At 37.1% G+C, this 19584-nt stretch overlaps 2 long non-coding RNA genes across 3 annotated transcripts; one reads left to right on the top strand and one right to left on the bottom strand.

The window, feature by feature from the left end:
* Positions 1-7627: 7627 nt before the first annotated feature.
* On the bottom strand, positions 7628-9489 carry LOC130910679 (uncharacterized). The gene is made up of 3 exons (XR_009061890.1): positions 9245-9489; positions 8486-8614; positions 7628-8369 (listed from the first exon to the last, which is right to left on the bottom strand). It is a non-coding gene; the product is annotated as an uncharacterized LOC130910679 (long non-coding RNA).
* A 7215-nt stretch (positions 9490-16704) lies between these two features.
* LOC130910681 (uncharacterized) lies at positions 16705-19341 on the top strand. Of its 2 annotated transcripts, none has more exons than XR_009061892.1 (3): positions 16705-16959; positions 18164-18351; positions 18678-19341. It is a non-coding gene; the product is annotated as an uncharacterized LOC130910681 (long non-coding RNA). The 2 variants fall into 2 exon arrangements; XR_009061891.1 differs by having other exon boundaries at positions 16705-17517.
* Positions 19342-19584: the final 243 nt, after the last annotated feature.

The following is a 19584-nucleotide window of genomic DNA, read 5'->3' as shown; positions in this document are numbered from 1 at the left end:
AACTCCCAAACCGCTGCGCAGAAGTAAACCAAACTTCACCCAATAGTGTATTTTATCATAATCTAGTAGTTACATTTGGAAATTTAGTTCTAGGACATTTGGTTTGAGCGCAATCTTCAAACTTAATTAAAAAAAGTCATTTAAGCCTTTTCACAGTGAGATCTATGCGATATGGCCGAGAAATGTAATTTTGATGTTAACTCCCAAACCGCTGCGCAGAAGTCAACCAAACTTCACCCAATAGTATATTTTATCACAATCTAGTAGTTACATTTGGAAATTTAGTTCAAGGACATTTGATTTGAGCGCAATCCTCAAACTTAGGTCAAAAAAGCCATTTAAGCCTTTTCACAGTGAGATCTATGCGATATGGCCGAGAAATGTAATTTTGATGTTAACTCCCAAACCGCTGCGCAGAAGTCAACGAAACTTCACCCAATAGTGTATTGTATCACAATCTAGTAGTTACATTTGGAAATTTAATTTTAGGACATTTGGTTTGAGCGCAATCTTCAAACTTAATTTAAAAAAGTCATTTAAGCCTTTTCACAGTGAGATCTATGCGATATGGCCGAGAAATGTAATTTTGATGTTAACTCCCAAACCGCTGCGCAGAAGTAAACCAAACTTCACCCAATAGTGTATTGTATCACAATCTAGTAGTTACATGTAGAAATTTGGTTCTAGGACATTTGATTTGAGCGCAATCCTCAAACTTAGGTCAAAAAAGCCATTTAAGCCTTTTCACAGTGAGATCTATGCGATATGGCCGAGAAATGTAATTTTGATGTTAACTCCCAAACCGCTGCGCAGAAGTCAACCAAACTTCACCCAATAGTGTATTTTATCATAATCTAGTAGTTACATTTGGAAATTTAGTTCTAGGACATTTGGTTTGAGCGCAATCTTCAAACTTAATTAAAAAAAGTCATTTAACCTTTTCACAGTGAGATCTATGCGATATGGCCGAGAAATGTAATTTTGATGTTAACTCCCAAACCGCTGCGCAGAAGTCAACCAAACTTCACCCAATAGTGTATTGTATCACAATCTAGTAGTTACATGTGGAAATTTGGTTCTAGGACATTTGATTTGAGCGCAATTCTCAAACTTAGGTCAAAAAAGCCATTTAAGCCTTTTCACAGTGAGATCTATGCGATATGGCCGAGAAATGTAATTTTGATGTTAACTCCCAAACCGCTGCGCAGAAGTAAACCAAACTTCACCCAATAGTGTATTTTATCATAATCTAGTAGTTACATTTGGAAATTTAGTTCTAGGACATTTGGTTTGAGCGCAATCTTCAAACTTAATTAAAAAAAGTCATTTAAGCCTTTTCACAGTGAGATCTATGCGATATGGCCGAGAAATGTAATTTTGATGTTAACTCCCAAACCGCTGCGCAGAAGTCAACCAAACTTCACCCAATAGTATATTTTATCACAATCTAGTAGTTACATTTGGAAATTTAGTTCAAGGACATTTGATTTGAGCGCAATCCTCAAACTTAGGTCAAAAAAGCCATTTAAGCCTTTTCACAGTGAGATCTATGCGATATGGCCGAGAAATGTAATTTTGATGTTAACTCCCAAACCGCTGCGCAGAAGTCAACCAAACTTCACCCAATAGTGTATTGTATCACAATCTAGTAGTTACATTTGGAAATTTAGTTCTAGGACATTTGATTTGAGCGCAATCCTCAAACTTAGGTCAAAAAAGCCATTTAAGCCTTTTCACAGTGAGATCTATGCGATATGGCCGAGAAATGTAATTTTGATGTTAACTCCCAAACCGCTGCGCAGAAGTAAACCAAACTTCACCCAATAGTGTATTGTATCACAATCTAGTAGTTACATGTAGAAATTTGGTTCTAGGACATTTGATTTGAGCGCAATCCTCAAACTTAGGTCAAAAAAGCCATTTAAGCCTTTTCACAGTGAGATCTATGCGATATGGCCGAGAAATGTAATTTTGATGTTAACTCCCAAACCGCTGCGCAGAAGTCAACCAAACTTCACCCAATAGTGTATTTTATCATAATCTAGTAGTTACATTTGGAAATTTAGTTCTAGGACATTTGGTTTGAGCGCAATCTTCAAACTTAATTAAAAAAAGTCATTTAAGCCTTTTCACAGTGAGATCTATGCGATATGGCCGAGAAATGTAATTTTGATGTTAACTCCCAAACCGCTGCGCAGAAGTCAACCAAACTTCACCCAATAGTGTATTTTATCACAATCTAGTAGTTACATTTGGAAATTTAGTTCTAGCACATTTGATTTGAGCGCAATCCTCAAACTTAGGTCAAAAAAGCCATTTAAGCCTTTTCACAGTGAGATCTATGCGATATGGCCGAGAAATGTAATTTTGATGTTAACTCCCAAACCGCTGCGCAGAAGTAAACCAAACTTCACCAAATAGTGTATTTTATCATAATCTAGTAGTTACATTTGGAAATTTAGTTCTAGGACATTTGGTTTGAGCGCAATCTTCAAACTTAATTAAAAAAAGTCATTTAAGCCTTTTCACAGTGAGATCTATGCGATATGGCCGAGAAATGTAATTTTGATGTTAACTCTCAAACCGCTGCGCAGAAGTCAACCAAACTTCACCCAATAGTGTATTTTATCACAATCTAGTAGTTACATTTGGAAATTTAGTTTTAGGACATTTGGTTTGAGCGCAATCTTCAAACTTAATTAAAAAAAGTCATTTAAGCCTTTTCACAGTGAGATCTATGCGATATGGCCGAGAAATGTAATTTTGATGTTAACTCCCAAACCGCTGCGCAGAAGTCAACCAAACTTCACCCAATAGTGTATTGTATCACAATCTAGTAGTTACATGTGGAAATTTGGTTCTAGGACATTTGATTTGAGCGCAATTCTCAAACTTAGGTCAAAAAAGCCATTTAAGCCTTTTCACAGTGAGATCTATGCGATATGGCCGAGAAATGTAATTTTGATGTTAACTCCCAAACCGCTGCGCAGAAGTAAACCAAACTTCACCCAATAGTGTATTTTATCATAATCTAGTAGTTACATTTGGAAATTTAGTTCTAGGACATTTGGTTTGAGCGCAATCTTCAAACTTAATTAAAAAAAGTCATTTAAGCCTTTTCACAGTGAGATCTATGCGATATGTCCGAGAAATGTAATTTTGATGTTAACTCCCAAACCGCTGCGCAGAAGTCAACCAAACTTCACCCAATAGTATATTTTATCACAATCTAGTAGTTACATTTGGAAATTTAGTTCAAGGACATTTGATTTGAGCGCAATCCTCAAACTTAGGTCAAAAAAGCCATTTAAGCCTTTTCACAGTGAGATCTATGCGATATGGCCGAGAAATGTAATTTTGATGTTAACTCCCAAACCGCTGCGCAGAAGTCAACCAAACTTCACCCAATAGTGTATTTTATCACAATCTAGTAGTTACATTTGGAAATTTAGTTCTAGGACATTTGATTTGAGCGCAATCTTCAAACTTAATTTAAAAAAGTCATTTAAGCCTTTTCACAGTGAGATCTATGCGATATGGCCGAGAAATGTAATTTTGATGTTCACTCCCAAACCGCTGCGCAGAAGTCAACCAAACTTCACCCAATAGTGTATTGTATCACAATCTAGTAGTTACATTTGAAAATTTTGTTCTAGGACATTTTGTTTGAACGCAATCATCAAACTTAATTAAAAAAGTCATTTAAGCCTTTTCACAGTGAGATCTATGCGATATGGCCGAGAAATGTAATTTTGATGTTAACTCCCAAACCGCTGCGCAGAAGTCAACCAAACTTCACCTATTAGTGTATTGTATCACAATCTAGTAGTTACATGTGGAAATTTGGTTCTAGGACATTTGATTTGAGCGCAATCCTCAAACTTAGGTCAAAAAAGCCATTTAAGCCTTTTCACAGTGAGATCTATGCGATATGGCCGAGAAATGTAATTTTGATGTTAACTCCCAAACCGCTGCGCAGAAGTCAACCAAACTTCACCTATTAGTGTATTGTATCACAATCTAGTAGTTACATGTGGAAATTTGGTTCTAGGACATTTGATTTGAGCGCAATCCTCAAACTTAGGTCAAAAAAGCCATTTAAGCCTTTTCACAGTGAGATCTATGCGATATGGCCGAGAAATGTAATTTTGATGTTAACTCCCAAACCGCTGCGCAGAAGTCAACCAAACTTCACCCAATAGTGTATTGTATCACATTCTAGTAGTTACATTTGAAAATTTCGTTCTAGGACATTTGGTTTGAGCGCAATCATTAAACTTAGGTCAAAAAAGCCATTTAAGCCTTTTCACAGTGAGATCTATGCGATATGGCCGAGAAATGTAATTTTGATGTTAACTCCCAAACCGCTGCGCAGAAGTCAACCAAACTTCACCCAATAGTGTATTGAATCACAATCTAGTAGTTACATTTGAAAATTTTGTTCTAGGAAATTTTGTTTGAGCGCAATCATCAAACTTAATTTAAAAAGTCATTTAAGCCTTTTCACAGTGAGATCTATGCGATATGGCCGAGAAATGTAATTTTGATGTTAACTCCCAAACCGCTGCGCAGAAGTCAACCAAACTTCACCCATTAGTGTATTGTATCACAATCTAGTAGTTACATGTGAAAATTTGGTTCTAAGACATTTGATTTGAGCGCAATCCTCAAACTTAGGTCAAAAAAGCCATTTAAGCCTTTTCACAGTGAGATCTATGCGATATGGCCGAGAAATGTAATTTTGATGTTAACTCCCAAACCGCTGCGCAGAAGTCAACCAAACTTCACCCAATAGTATATTGTATCACATTCTAGTAGTTACATTTGAAAATTTCGTTCTAGGACATTTGGTTTGAGCGCAATTATTAAACTTAGGTCAAAAAAGCCATTTAAGCCTTTTCACAGTGAGATCTATGCGATATGGCCGAGAAATGTAATTTTGATGTTAACTCCCAAACCGCTGCGCAGAAGTCAACTAAACTTCACCCAATAGTGTATTGTATCACATTCTAGTAGTTACATTTGAAAATTTCGTTCTAGGACATTTGGTTTGAGCGCAATCATTAAACTTAATTAAAAAAGTCATTTAAGCCTTTTCACAGTGAGATCTATGCGATATGGCCGAGAAATGTAATTTTGATGTTAACTCCCAAACCGCTGCGCAGAAGTCAACCAAACTTCACCCAATAGTGTATTGTATCACAATCTAGTAGTTACATTTGAAAATTTTGTTCTAGGACATTTTGTTTGAACGCAATCATCAAACTTAATTAAAAAAGTCATTTAAGCCTTTTCACAGTGAGATCTATGCGATATGGCCGAGAAATGTAATTTTGATGTTAACTCCCAAACCGCTGCGCAGAAGTCAACCAAACTTCACCCAATAGTGTATTGTATCACAATCTAGTAGTTACATTTGAAAATTTTGTTCTAGGAAATTTTGTTTGAGCGCAATCATCAAACTTAATTAAAAAAAGTCATTTAAGCCTTTTCACAGTGAGATCTATGCGATATGGCCGAGAAATGTAATTTTGATGTTCACTCCCAAACCGCTGCGCAGAAGTCAACCAAACTTCAACCATTAGTGTATTGTATCACAATCTAGTAGTTACATTTGAAAATTTTGTTCTAGGACATTTTGTTTGAGCGCAATCATTAAACTTAATTAAAAAAGTCATTTAAGCCTTTTCACAGTGAGATCTATGCGATATGGCCGAGAAATGTAATTTTGATGTTAACTCCCAAACCGCTGCGCAGAAGTCAACCAAACTTCACCCAATAGTGTATTGTATCACAATCTAGTAGTTACATTTGAAAATTTTGTTCTAGGACATTTTGTTTGAACGCAATCATCAAACTTAATTAAAAAAGTCATTTAAGCCTTTTCACAGTGAGATCTATGCGATATGGCCGAGAAATGTAATTTTGATGTTAACTCCCAAACCGCTGCGCAGAAGTCAACCAAACTTCACCCATTAGTGTATTGTATCACAATCTAGTAGTTACATGTGGAAATTTGGTTATTGGACATTTGATTTGAGCGCAATCCTCAAACTTAGGTCAAAAAAGCCATTTAAGCCTTTTCACAGTGAGATCTATGCGATATGGCCGAGAAATGTAATTTTGATGTTAACTCCCAAACCGCTGCGCAGAAGTCAACCAAACTTCACCTATTAGTGTATTGTATCACAATCTAGTAGTTACATGTGGAAATTTGGTTCTAGGACATTTGATTTGAGCGCAATCCTCAAACTTAGGTCAAAAAAGCCATTTAAGCCTTTTCACAGTGAGATCTATGCGATATGGCCGAGAAATGTAATTTTGATGTTAACTCCCAAACCGCTGCGCAGAAGTCAACCAAACTTCACCCAATAGTGTATTGTATCACATTCTAGTAGTTACATTTGAAAATTTCGTTCTAGGACATTTGGTTTGAGCGCAATTATTAAACTTAATTAAAAAAGTCATTTAAGCCTTTTCACAGTGAGATCTATGCGATATGGCCGAGAAATGTAATTTTGATGTTAACTCCCAAACCGCTGCGCAGAAGTCAACCAAACTTCACCCATTAGTGTATTGTATCATAATCTAGTAATTACATGTGGAAATTAGGTTCTAGGACATTTGATTTGAGCGCAATCCTCAAACTTAGGTCAAAAAAGCCATTTAAGCCTTTTCACAGTGAGATCTATGCGATATGGCCGAGAAATGTAATTTTGATGTTAACTCCCAAACCGCTGCGCAGAAGTCAACCAAACTTCACCCAATAGTGTATTGTATCACAATCTAGTAGTTACATTTGAAAATTTTGTTCTAGGACATTTTGTTTGAACGCAATCATCAAACTTAATTAAAAAAGTCATTTAAGCCTTTTCACAGTGAGATCTATGCGATATGGCCGAGAAATGTAATTTTGATGTTAACTCCCAAACCGCTGCGCAGAAGTCAACCAAACTTCACCCATTAGTGTATTGTATCACAATCTAGTAGTTACATGTGGAAATTTGGTTATTGGACATTTGATTTGAGCGCAATCCTCAAACTTAGGTCAAAAAAGCCATTTAAGCCTTTTCACAGTGAGATCTATGCGATATGGCCGAGAAATGTAATTTTGATGTTAACTCCCAAACCGCTGCGCAGAAGTCAACCAAACTTCACCTATTAGTGTATTGTATCACAATCTAGTAGTTACATGTGGAAATTTGGTTCTAGGACATTTGATTTGAGCGCAATCCTCAAACTTAGGTCAAAAAAGCCATTTAAGCCTTTTCACAGTGAGATCTATGCGATATGGCCGAGAAATGTAATTTTGATGTTAACTCCCAAACCAGAAGTCAACCAAACTTCACCTATTAGTGTATTGTATCACAATCTAGTAGTTACATGTGGAAATTTGGTTCTAGGACATTTTGTTTGAGCGCAATCATTAACCCCTTAATGCCTGAATTTTTTTCCAATAATAAAAAAAATAATTGGGGTGTGTTTTTACTTTCAAATAGATGCTAAATTAAATTGAAAGTGTTAATTTGAATAAAGCCCATAAAATAGTCATACATTTAGGTATGATGCCGATTAGCGACAACAGGCAATAAAGGAAAACAAATGGCAAAAAAGGCACATACCCATCTCAGGTCTGAACACACTTTTATCGCAACATCTTTTTTCACTGCTTGTGAAATTCTGAAAAACAATTATTGTTTTTGTTTAAACACAGATGTACATCACATTTTTAATCAGACTAGAAGACATATGATGTAGATAAATAAATAAAAGATGATTTTTATCATAACAGACAGGGCACTGGCAAATGTGCTGGCAACAATCACCCCTCTATTGTCAAACCATTTGACTGCTCTTATGCAGACATTGTCCACAAGAGCCTCTTGCTCTTCAAATGTCCCTCTTCGCTTCTTCTTCATCTATGAGTCTGCACTGAAACAGCACCCACGCAGGCGATTGTGCTGCACGGTCCCAAGTGCAGGTATGCCCTTTTTTGCAAGAGCAACAAACAGATCTACAGATGAGAACCAGTTATCAAAGAACAGCAGGATGAATGACTTGTGCAAGCTTGAGCACAATGTTACCACTGGCTCCTATGTCTGGTTGGCCTGGTACCGGATCTATTTTCCCTGTGAATATGTCAAATGAGTGCACCAGACCTCTTATGTCGCACAGTACAAAAATCTTGTATCCCAATTTGTATGGCTTTTTTTTTTATATATTGCTTTAGGCTCGATCTGCCCTTGATGTAGCTCTTGAAGGTCTTGCAGGTGCAGCACTGGTGGTTGGAGGTGGATGAGGCGGATCATCATCATCTTCCTCACTGCTGCTAATGTCCACTGTAGAGTCATTGCTGCTGCTTTCATCACCTGGTGCAGAAAATAATAAATCACTTTAGGAAACACCAAACATTTTTATCTTTTCAGTGTGTTCACGTAGTTACATCCATAGATGTCAAACAAGCTCAAACTTGACACAAAATCACCTTCACTTGCTTTATTAGGATTGTACTCCTCATCGCTGCCCTCACTCTCACTGAGAGCACTCTCAACAGGAGGTGGTTTGGCCCGGTGTGCTAGCTTTGCGTAAAAAGCTGCTGCATTCATTTGTATTTCTGCAGAAAAATAAGGTAAAGAAATTACTGTTATAATTTCAAAACAAAATGTGTTGAAAACCATCAACATACATACATTTGCTTCTGTTTGGTAGTTATCAGCTCATGCTGTGTTCATTTTTCATTATATAGAAATAAGAAAAATAAATCAATAGCAATGACATTGTTTATGCAACACGTTATGTTTATTATGTCTACAGATGACAACAAGTGTGGCAATGTCTGAATAAAACGTGTCTAAAAGTGGAACGACATGGAGGCACCCGTGTGCACCATTGCATATAAAGGATGCGTTCATTTATTTGTTCTACAGAAAAATAGTAACCACAAATGCCCTTTTTTATGCAACACATTACTTTTGTAATGTTTACAGATGATAACGAGAGTGATAGTTTATAGATAAAACGCGTGCGAGTGTTGCAAACCTTCGACAAACAACGCATTTACGTTTGCGGGGTGGCGGGGGAGGGGGGAGGTGCTTTTCCGATGATGCCGGCTGTAGCGATAGCGCTACAAACCAAAATCGTCATAGAGCTTCAAAAATACTCATCATAGAAACTCTATCTCATCGTGTTAGCAACACAAGTACACAATAAGACGGTACATATTTTTTTATTTTAGCTGACTTACCTTGAATTGAATGAATTAGTCAAGTTGGTGCGCAGGACTTCGACGTGGCTTTCATCTTGAATATCACGGTCCGGAAAAGGAAGCGGTGTTGTCTCTGGTCGGACACGACTGAAACTAATGCTTGAAAAAGGTTCCTAGGCATGTGTTTGACATTAATGTACCGGCAGTGAACAAAGGCAGACGATATTTTGGCCGCTTTCAAAGCGGGAACGGTATGATGCCGAATCGCGACATTCGGCGTTAAGGGGTTAAACTTAATTAAAAAAGTCATTTAAGCCTTTTCACAGTGAGATCTATGCGATATGGCCGAGAAATGTAATTTTGATGTTAACTCCCAAACCGCTGCGCAGAAGTCAACCAAACTTCACCCAATAGTGTATTGTATCACATTCTTGTAGTTACATTTGAAAATTTCGTTCTAGGACATTTGGTTTGAGCGCAATCATTAAACTTAGGTCAAAAAAGCCATTTAAGCCTTTTCACAGTGAGATCTATGCGATATGGCCGAGAAATGTAATTTTGATGTTAACTCCCAAACCGCTGCGCAGAAGTAAACCAAACTTCACCCATTAGTGTATTGTATCACAATCTAGTAGTTACATGTGGAAATTAGGTTCTAGGACATTTGATTTGAGCGCAATCCTCAAACTTAGGTCAAAAAAGCCATTTAAGCCTTTTCACAGTGAGATCTATGCGATATGGCCGAGAAATGTAATTTTGATGTTAACTCCCAAACCGCTGCGCAGAAGTCAACCAAACTTCACCCAATAGTGTATTGTATCACAATCTAGTAGTTACATTTGAAAATTTTGTTCTAGGACATTTTGTTTGAGCGCAATCATTAAACTTAATTAAAAAAGTCATTTAAGCCTTTTCACAGTGAGATCTATGCGATATGGCCGAGAAATGTAATTTTGATGTTAACTCCCAAACCGCTGCGCAGAAGTCAACCAAACTTCACCCATTAGTGTATTGTATCATAATCTAGTAATTACATGTGGAAATTTGGTTCTAGGACATTTGATTTGAGCGCAATCCTCAAACTTAGGTCAAAAAAGCCATTTAAGCCTTTTCACAGTGAGATCTATGCGATATGGCCGAGAAATGTAATTTTGATGTTAACTCCCAAACCGCTGCGCAGAAGTCAACCAAACTTCACCCAATAGTGTATTGTATCACAATCTAGTAGTTACATTTGAAAATTTTGTTCTAGGACATTTTGTTTGAACGCAATCATCAAACTTAATTAAAAAAGTCATTTAAGCCTTTTCACAGTGAGATCTATGCGATATGGCCGAGAAATGTAATTTTGATGTTAACTCCCAAACCGCTGCGCAGAAGTCAACCAAACTTCACCCATTAGTGTATTGTATCACAATCTAGTAGTTACATGTGGAAATTTGGTTATTGGACATTTGATTTGAGCGCAATCCTCAAACTTAGGTCAAAAAAGCCATTTAAGCCTTTTCACAGTGAGATCTATGCGATATGGCCGAGAAATGTAATTTTGATGTTAACTCCCAAACCGCTGCGCAGAAGTCAACCAAACTTCACCTATTAGTGTATTGTATCACAATCTAGTAGTTACATGTGGAAATTTGGTTCTAGGACATTTGATTTGAGCGCAATCCTCAAACTTAGGTCAAAAAAGCCATTTAAGCCTTTTCACAGTGAGATCTATGCGATATGGCCGAGAAATGTAATTTTGATGTTAACTCCCAAACCGCTGCGCAGAAGTCAACCAAACTTCACTTATTAGTGTATTGTATCACAATCTAGTAGTTACATGTGGAAATTTGGTTCTAGGACATTTGATTTGAGCGCAATCCTCAAACTTAGGTCAAAAAAGCCATTTAAGCCTTTTCACAGTGAGATCTATGCGATATGGCCGAGAAATGTAATTTTGATGTTAACTCCCAAACCGCTGCGCAGAAGTCAACCAAACTTCACCCAATAGTGTATTGTATCACATTCTAGTAGTTACATTTGAAAATTTCGTTCTAGGACATTTGGTTTGAGCGCAATCATTAAACTTAGGTCAAAAAAGCCATTTAAGCCTTTTCACAGTGAGATCTATGCGATATGGCCGAGAAATGTAATTTTGATGTTCACTCCCAAACCGCTGCGCAGAAGTCAACCAAACTTCACCCATTAGTGTATTGTATCACAATCTAGTAGTTACATGTGGAAATTTGGTTATAGGACATTTGATTTGAGCGCAATCCTCAAACTTAGGTCAAAAAAGCCATTTAAGCCTTTTCACAGTGAGATCTATGCGATATGGCCGAGAAATGTAATTTTGATGTTAACTCCAAAACCGCTGCGCAGAAGTCAACCAAACTTCACCCATTAGTGTATTGTATCACAATCTAGTAGTTACATGTGGAAATTTGGTTCTAGGACATTTGATTTGAGCGCAATCCTCAAACTTAGGTCAAAAAAGCCATTTAAGCCTTTTCACAGTGAGATCTATGCGATATGGCCGAGAAATGTAATTTTGATGTTAACTCCCAAACCGCTGCGCAGAAGTCAACCAAACTTCACCCAATAGTGTATTGTATCACATTCTAGTAGTTACATTTGAAAATTTCGTTCTAGGACATTTGGTTTGAGCGCAATTATTAAACTTAGGTCAAAAAAGCCATTTAAGCCTTTTCACAGTGAGATCTATGCGATATGGCCGAGAAATGTAATTTTGATGTTAACTCCCAAACCGCTGCGCAGAAGTAAACCAAACTTCACCCATTAGTGTATTGTATCACAATCTAGTAGTTACATGTGGAAATTTGGTTCTAGGAAATTTTGTTTGAGCGCAATCATCAAACTTAATTAAAAAAGTCATTTAAGCCTTTTCACAGTGAGATCTATGCGATATGGCCGAGAAATGTAATTTTGATGTTAACTCCCAAACCGCTGCGCAGAAGTCAACCAAACTTCACCCAATAGTGTATTGTATCACAATCTAGTAGTTACATTTGAAAATTTTGTTCTAGGACATTTTGTTTGAACGCAATCATCAAACTTAATTAAAAAAGTCATTTAAGCCTTTTCACAGTGAGATCTATGCGATATGGCCGAGAAATGTAATTTTGATGTTAACTCCCAAACCGCTGCGCAGAAGTCAACCAAACTTCACCTATTAGTGTATTGTATCACAATCTAGTAGTTACATGTGGAAATTTGGTTCTAGGACATTTGATTTGAGCGCAATCCTCAAACTTAGGTCAAAAAAGCCATTTAAGCCTTTTCACAGTGAGATCTATGCGATATGGCCGAGAAATGTAATTTTGATGTTAACTCCCAAACCGCTGCGCAGAAGTCAACCAAACTTCACCCAATAGTGTATTGTATCACATTCTAGTAGTTACATTTGAAAATTTCGTTCTAGGACATTTGGTTTGAGCGCAATTATTAAACTTAGGTCAAAAAAGCCATTTAAGCCTTTTCACAGTGAGATCTATGCGATATGGCCGAGAAATGTAATTTTGATTTTAACTCCCAAACCGCTGCGCAGAAGTCAACCAAACTTCACCCAATAGTGTATTGTATCACAATCTAGTAGTTACATTTGAAAATTTTGTTCTAGGACATTTTTTTTGAACGCAATCATCAAACTAAATTAAAAAAGTCATTTAAGCCTTTTCACAGTGAGATCTATGCGATATGGCCGAGAAATGTAATTTTGATGTTAACTCCCAAACCGCTGCGCAGAAGTCAACCAAACTTCACCCAATAGTGTATTGTATCACAATCTAGTAGTTACATTTGAAAATTTTGTTCTAGGAAATTTTGTTTGAGCGCAATCATCAAACTTAATTAAAAAAGTCATTTAAGCCTTTTCACAGTGAGATCTATGCGATATGGCCGAGAAATGTAATTTTGATGTTAACTCCCAAACCGCTGCGCAGAAGTCAACCAAACTTCACCCATTAGTGTATTGTATCACAATCTAGTAGTTACATGTGGAAATTTGGTTCTAGGACATTTGATTTGAGTGCAATCCTCAAACTTAGGTCAAAAAAGCCATTTAAGCCTTTTCACAGTGAGATCTATGCGATATGGCCGAGAAATGTAATTTTGATGTTAACTCCCAAACCGCTGCGCAGAAGTCAACCAAACTTCACCCAATAGTGTATTGTATCACAATCTAATAGTTACATTTGAAAATTTTGTTCTAGGACATTTTGTTTGAGCGCAATCATCAAACTTAATTAAAAAAGTCATTTAAGCCTTTTCACAGTGAGATCTATGCGATATGGCCGAGAAATGTAATTTTGATGTTCACTCCCAAACCGCTGCGCAGAAGTCAACCAAACTTCACCCATTAGTGTATTGTATCACAATCTAGTAGTTACATGTGGAAATTTGGTTATAGGACATTTGATTTGAGCGCAATCCTCAAACTTAGGTCAAAAAAGCCATTTAAGCCTTTTCACAGTGAGATCTATGCGATATGGCCGAGAAATGTAATTTTGATGTTAACTCCCAAACCGCTGCGCAGAAGTCAACCAAACTTCACCCAATAGTGTATTGTATCACAATCTAGTAGTTACATTTGAAAATTTTGTTCTAGGACATTTTGTTTGAGCGCAATCCTCAAACTCAGGTCAAAAAAGCCATTTAAGCCTTTTCACAGTGAGATCTATGCGATATGGCCGAGAAATGTAATTTTGATGTTAACTCCCAAACCGCTGCGCAGAAGTCAACTAAACTTCACCCAATAGTGTATTGTATCACATTCTAGTAGTTACATTTGAAAATTTCGTTCTAGGACATTTGGTTTGAGCGCAATTATTAAACTTAGGTCAAAAAAGCCATTTAAGCCTTTTCACAGTGAGATCTATGCGATATGGCCGAGAAATGTAATTTTGATGTTAACTCCCAAACCGCTGCGCAGAAGTAAACCAAACTTCACCCATTAGTGTATTGTATCACAATCTAGTAGTTACATGTAGAAATTTGGTTCTAGGACATTTGATTTGAGCGCAATCCTCAAACTTAGGTCAAAAAAGCCATTTAAGCCTTTTCACAGTGAGATTTATGCGATATGGCCGAGAAATGTAATTTTGATGTTAACTCCCAAACCGCTGCGCAGAAGTCAACCAAACTTCACCCAATAGTGTATTGTATCACAATCTAGTAGTTACATTTGAAAATTTTGTTCTAGGACATTTTGTTTGAGCGCAATCATCAAACTTAATTAAAAAAGTCATTTAAGCCTTTTCACAGTGAGATCTATGCGATATGGCCGAGAAATGTAATTTTGATGTTCACTCCCAAACCGCTGCGCAGAAGTCAACCAAACTTCACCCATTAGTGTATTGTATCACAATCTAGTAGTTACATGTGGAAATTTGGTTATAGGACATTTGATTTGAGCGCAATCCTCAAACTTAGGTCAAAAAAGCCATTTAAGCCTTTTCACAGTGAGATCTATGCGATATGGCCGAGAAATGTAATTTTGATGTTAACTCCAAAACCGCTGCGCAGAAGTCAACCAAACTTCACCCATTAGTGTATTGTATCACAATCTAGTAGTTACATGTGGAAATTTGGTTCTAGGACATTTGATTTGAGCGCAATCCTCAAACTTAGGTCAAAAAAGCCATTTAAGCCTTTTCACAGTGAGATCTATGCGATATGGCCGAGAAATGTAATTTTGATGTTAACTCCCAAACCGCTGCGCAGAAGTCAACCAAACTTCACCCAATAGTGTATTGTATCACATTCTAGTAGTTACATTTGAAAATTTCGTTCTAGGACATTTGGTTTGAGCGCAATTATTAAACTTAGGTCAAAAAAGCCATTTAAGCCTTTTCACAGTGAGATCTATGCGATATGGCCGAGAAATGTAATTTTGATGTTAACTCCCAAACCGCTGCGCAGAAGTAAACCAAACTTCACCCATTAGTGTATTGTATCACAATCTCGTAGTTACATGTGGAAATTTGGTTCTAGGACATTTGATTTGAGCGCAATCCTCAAACTTAGGTCAAAAAATCCATTTAAGCCTTTTCACAGTGAGATCTATGCGATATGGCCGAGAAATGTAATTTTGATGTTACCTCCCAAACCGCTGCGCAGAAGTCAACCAAACTTCACCCAATAGTGTATTGTATCACAATCTAGTAGTTACATTTGAAAATTTTGTTCTAGGACATTTTGTTTGAACGCAATCATCAAACTTAATTAAAAAAGTCATTTAAGCCTTTTCACAGTGAGATCTATGCGATATGGCCGAGAAATGTAATTTTGATGTTAACTCCCAAACCGCTGCGCAGAAGTCAACCAAACTTCACCCATTAGTGTATTGTATCACAATCTAGTAGTTACATGTGGAAATTTGGTTATAGGACATTTGATTTGAGCGCAATCCTCAAACTTAGGTCAAAAAAGCCATTTAAGCCTTTTCACAGTGAGATCTATGCGATATGGCCGAGAAATGTAATTTTGATGTTAACTCCCAAACCGCTGCGCAGAAGTCAACCAAACTTCACCCAATAGTGTATTTTATCACAATCTAGTAGTTACATTTGGAAATTTAGTTCTAGGACATTTGATTTGAGCGCAATCTTCAAACTTAATTAAAAAAAGTCATTTAAGCCTTTTCACAGTGAGATCTATGCGATATGGCCGAGAAAGTTAATTTTGATGTTCACTCCCAAACCGCTGTGCAGAAGTCAACCAAACTTCAACCATTAGTGTATTGTATCACAATCTAGTAGTTACATGTGGAAATTTGGTTCTAGGACATTTGATTTGAGCGCAATCCTCAAACTTAGGTCAAAAAAGCCATTTAAGCCTTTTCACAGTGAGATCTATGCGATATGGCCGAGAAATGTAATTTTGATGTTAACTCCCAAACCGCTGGGCAGAAGTCAACCAAACTTCACCCAATAGTGTATTGTATCACAATCTAGTAGTTACATTTGAAAATTTTGTTCTAGGACATTTTGTTTGAGCGCAATCCTCAAACTTAGGTCAAAAAAGCCATTTAAGCCTTTTCACAGTGAGATCTATGCGATATGGCCGAGAAATGTAATTTTGATGTTAACTCCCAAACCGCTGCGCAGAAGTCAACCAAACTTCACCCAATAGTGTATTGTATCACATTCTAGTAGTTACATTTGAAAATTTCGTTCTAGGACATTTGGTTTGAGCGCAATCATTAAACTTAGGTCAAAAAAGCCATTTAAGCCTTTTCACAGTGAGATCTATGCGATATAGCCGAGAAATGTAATTTTGATGTTAACTCCCAAACCGCTGCGCAGAAGTCAACTAAACTTCACCCAATAGTGTATTGTATCACATTCTAGTAGTTACATTTGAAAATTTCGTTCTAGGACATTTGGTTTGAGCGCAATCATTAAACTTAATTAAAAAAGTCATTTAAGCCTTTTCACAGTGAGATCTACACTGTAAATGCTAACATTCAAATTAATTAAACGTGATAAGTGAACTAAACTCAATTTTCATCAACCTGTTGTGAACACTACTTTTAAATAAGTAAGTAGTAATTTGGGGTTGGAGAACTTGCTTAACTTGATATATCCCAGTTAAGTCAAATTAGAAAAAATAATTTCTTGTACCCAGTGTCCTTTGGGCGTTCTATCAGACATGCGCAGATCTGCCCTGCCCACTTTCGCGCTCTTTCCAACACCTTTCTCAGTTATTTTCGCCATTGTGGGTTTACTTGTCCTCAGCACACTGATTTGGTAAGTACATATTTTACTCTTTTGTAAACCGTCGATTTGTCTTGTTGTAGTGTAGTAGCCTGTGTGCTGCCAGGGAGGAGAAGTGTCAATTACATCAAATATCACCGCTAGCAAGCATGCTATATGACCGTGACAGGAACCTCATCATTTTCAGAAACAAATGTAGACTACAGTTTATGGTAGACTCCCATTTTATGCCGGCCGGCGTTTTGAATTCTTGACAGACGGGGCTCGTAACGTTTTTAGGCGATGGGAGAGGTTTTTAAAACCGATTTAAAACAGTTACCGAGCGGTTTTAAGTTAGGTAGACCGAGGGGAGGTTCGCTTCCTGTTTTAAAAATAAAAACACTAATTCTATCGTTAGCGGGTGTTTTATTTTGTGAAACTAACAGGAAGTGCCTTAATCACTACGGCTAGCTTGAGTAGCGCCGAATTTGCACGTTGTGGATCTAAACGGCTACTTTCTCACGTAAAAATGTTAGAAATGTCGATAAAGTGATTTATTTACAGAGTTAGTGCTAGAATTAAGTCAGCTTCAGCCTGTCTATTTCGGCTCAGGTAAGAGCTAAATGCACAGTCAGACCTTATGTGCGCCAACGTAATCGGTTCTTGCGTTGGAGCAGGGGTCCCCAAACTACGGCCCGCGGGCCGGCCGGACACAGCCCGCCTCCACAATTGGTCCGGCCCCCTGAACCCCCCCCCCCCCCCCCCCATAGTGTTATTATTTCCTGGCTTTTTTCTGTGAAGAACCCAGACAGGGTTATTTGGTTATTATCTATTTAATTAATTGTGTTATTATTATTCATTATTATATGATATTATATTATGTTATAATTATTTTTATTTTATTTTGTTCCAAGAAGAATTCAGAAAGGGTTATTTAATTATGGCTTTCTGAAAACACATTTAGGCACTGCTGCAATCGTCACACTTTTTCTGTTACAAACTGACCCGGCCCCTCATCAGAGAAGGGAAAAGTCATGTGGCCTTCACAGGAAAAGGTTTGGGGACCCCTGCTTTAGAGTGTTTGTCATCTGCCCTTCCATTTGCTTTTCTTCATGTGCAGTGCTCCCCCTCCATGTTTGATCAAACTGCACTGATAATTTGAAATTGTTTTAAAATGCATTAATTGCAAAAATCAGAGGACTAGATCACATTTCCCCCTGTTATTTCACCACTTTAACTTTGGTCTAACCTAATATAGGAATACAGATAGAAAGAGTGCAGAGATCACACTCGACGCCATAACAACCTGGTGTGTTTAAGGTTGGTCATTTATGTGCCTATATTTTGAAATTGTTGCCTTAATTTTGTGTTCTTTTTCACCATCCCCCAATCAGGCTGAAGCAAATGGTCAAAAGTCCACACATACCTCAGTCTCAGCAATTACAGGTATGTTTCATACACTGATCAATGAATCATTTAATATTTGTATTTGTTTCATGGGTTGGGATAACAAACATGCATTAATGTTTTTACAGATGGATTAAGAAATTAATTGTACATCTCAATTTGAATGTTCAAAAATAATCAATTACGTTAATTTAAAAATAACTCATTGTTAAACATTTTAGTTTGTGAATATTAAAATAATTTATTGCAGATTTTAATTTGTGATTAAAAATAATTGGACATTTTAATTTGTGACTGTTAAGAAAAAATTTAACTTTTTTTTTTTCTAACAAGTTCTCAATGCTGAAATTATCATGTCTTTTCAGGTCAACCAAAGCAGTATTCTCTAATGCAGTGGACTTGCAAGTACTGCACATTTTCTGCTGAAAAGAGCCTACTTGCTTAAGCATTACCGCTTAAAACATGGATACCACACTCGGACATCCCTACTCCCATGTCTTCATAAGGACTGCCTCTGCACATTTAAATCTTTTAATGCACTCAAAGTACACCTATCGACATGGCACTCTCAAAAAGATGCAGGCAAAAGTGGAGAAACTGCATTTGACCGTCAGTTGTGCAACTTTGTGGAGCCCTGCTCAGAAGCAGACTTCTTTACCCATTTGCGAGGACATCTTAAGCTGAGGCAAATGGTTACTTGCCCATATCAAGACTAACTTTCAGAGCAGTATTTATTCGACCTTCACTGCACACAAAAGCAAAGAAATGTGAAATGTGTTTGAGCCATAGTGTGGGTAGGACATTTGTGTCTAAATCATTCAATCCCAATAAAAGTTGCTTTAATAAAAAAAAAAAACTTATTTTTAATCAAAGAAAAAGAACCTTTTGCAAAAATATATTTTTTTGAAAATATATATATTTTTAAATATATATTTTTTTTATTGACGTGTCACTTTTTTTTTAAAGGAAAAAGTTTAAAACTTTTTTTTTAAAGTGGAAAAAGTTTTGAACGCATTTCTTTTTTTCTTTTTGAAGTGGAAAAGGTTTTAAAGGCACTTTTTTTTTTGATTGAATCATTTTGACACAAAGATACGACTTCAACGCTACTTCCGACATGTTTGAGTGGCAGGTGACTACACCAATGGCATAAAAGAATGACTAATGGCCACCAGGGCTCCATCGAGCCATCGGACTCTGCTCGAGTCCAAGCCGAAAATAGGGCACTGGTACGGGGGGGTGACATCGGCATCTGACCGGAGTGCCCGCGCTGGT

The sequence above is a fragment of the Corythoichthys intestinalis genome, chromosome 22, assembly GCF_030265065.1.
Source record: "Corythoichthys intestinalis isolate RoL2023-P3 chromosome 22, ASM3026506v1, whole genome shotgun sequence".
Classification (NCBI taxonomy): Eukaryota; Metazoa; Chordata; class Actinopteri; order Syngnathiformes; family Syngnathidae; genus Corythoichthys; species Corythoichthys intestinalis.
The sequence above is the reverse complement of the archived record's forward strand: the minus strand, read 5'-3'. Positions and strand labels throughout refer to the sequence as shown.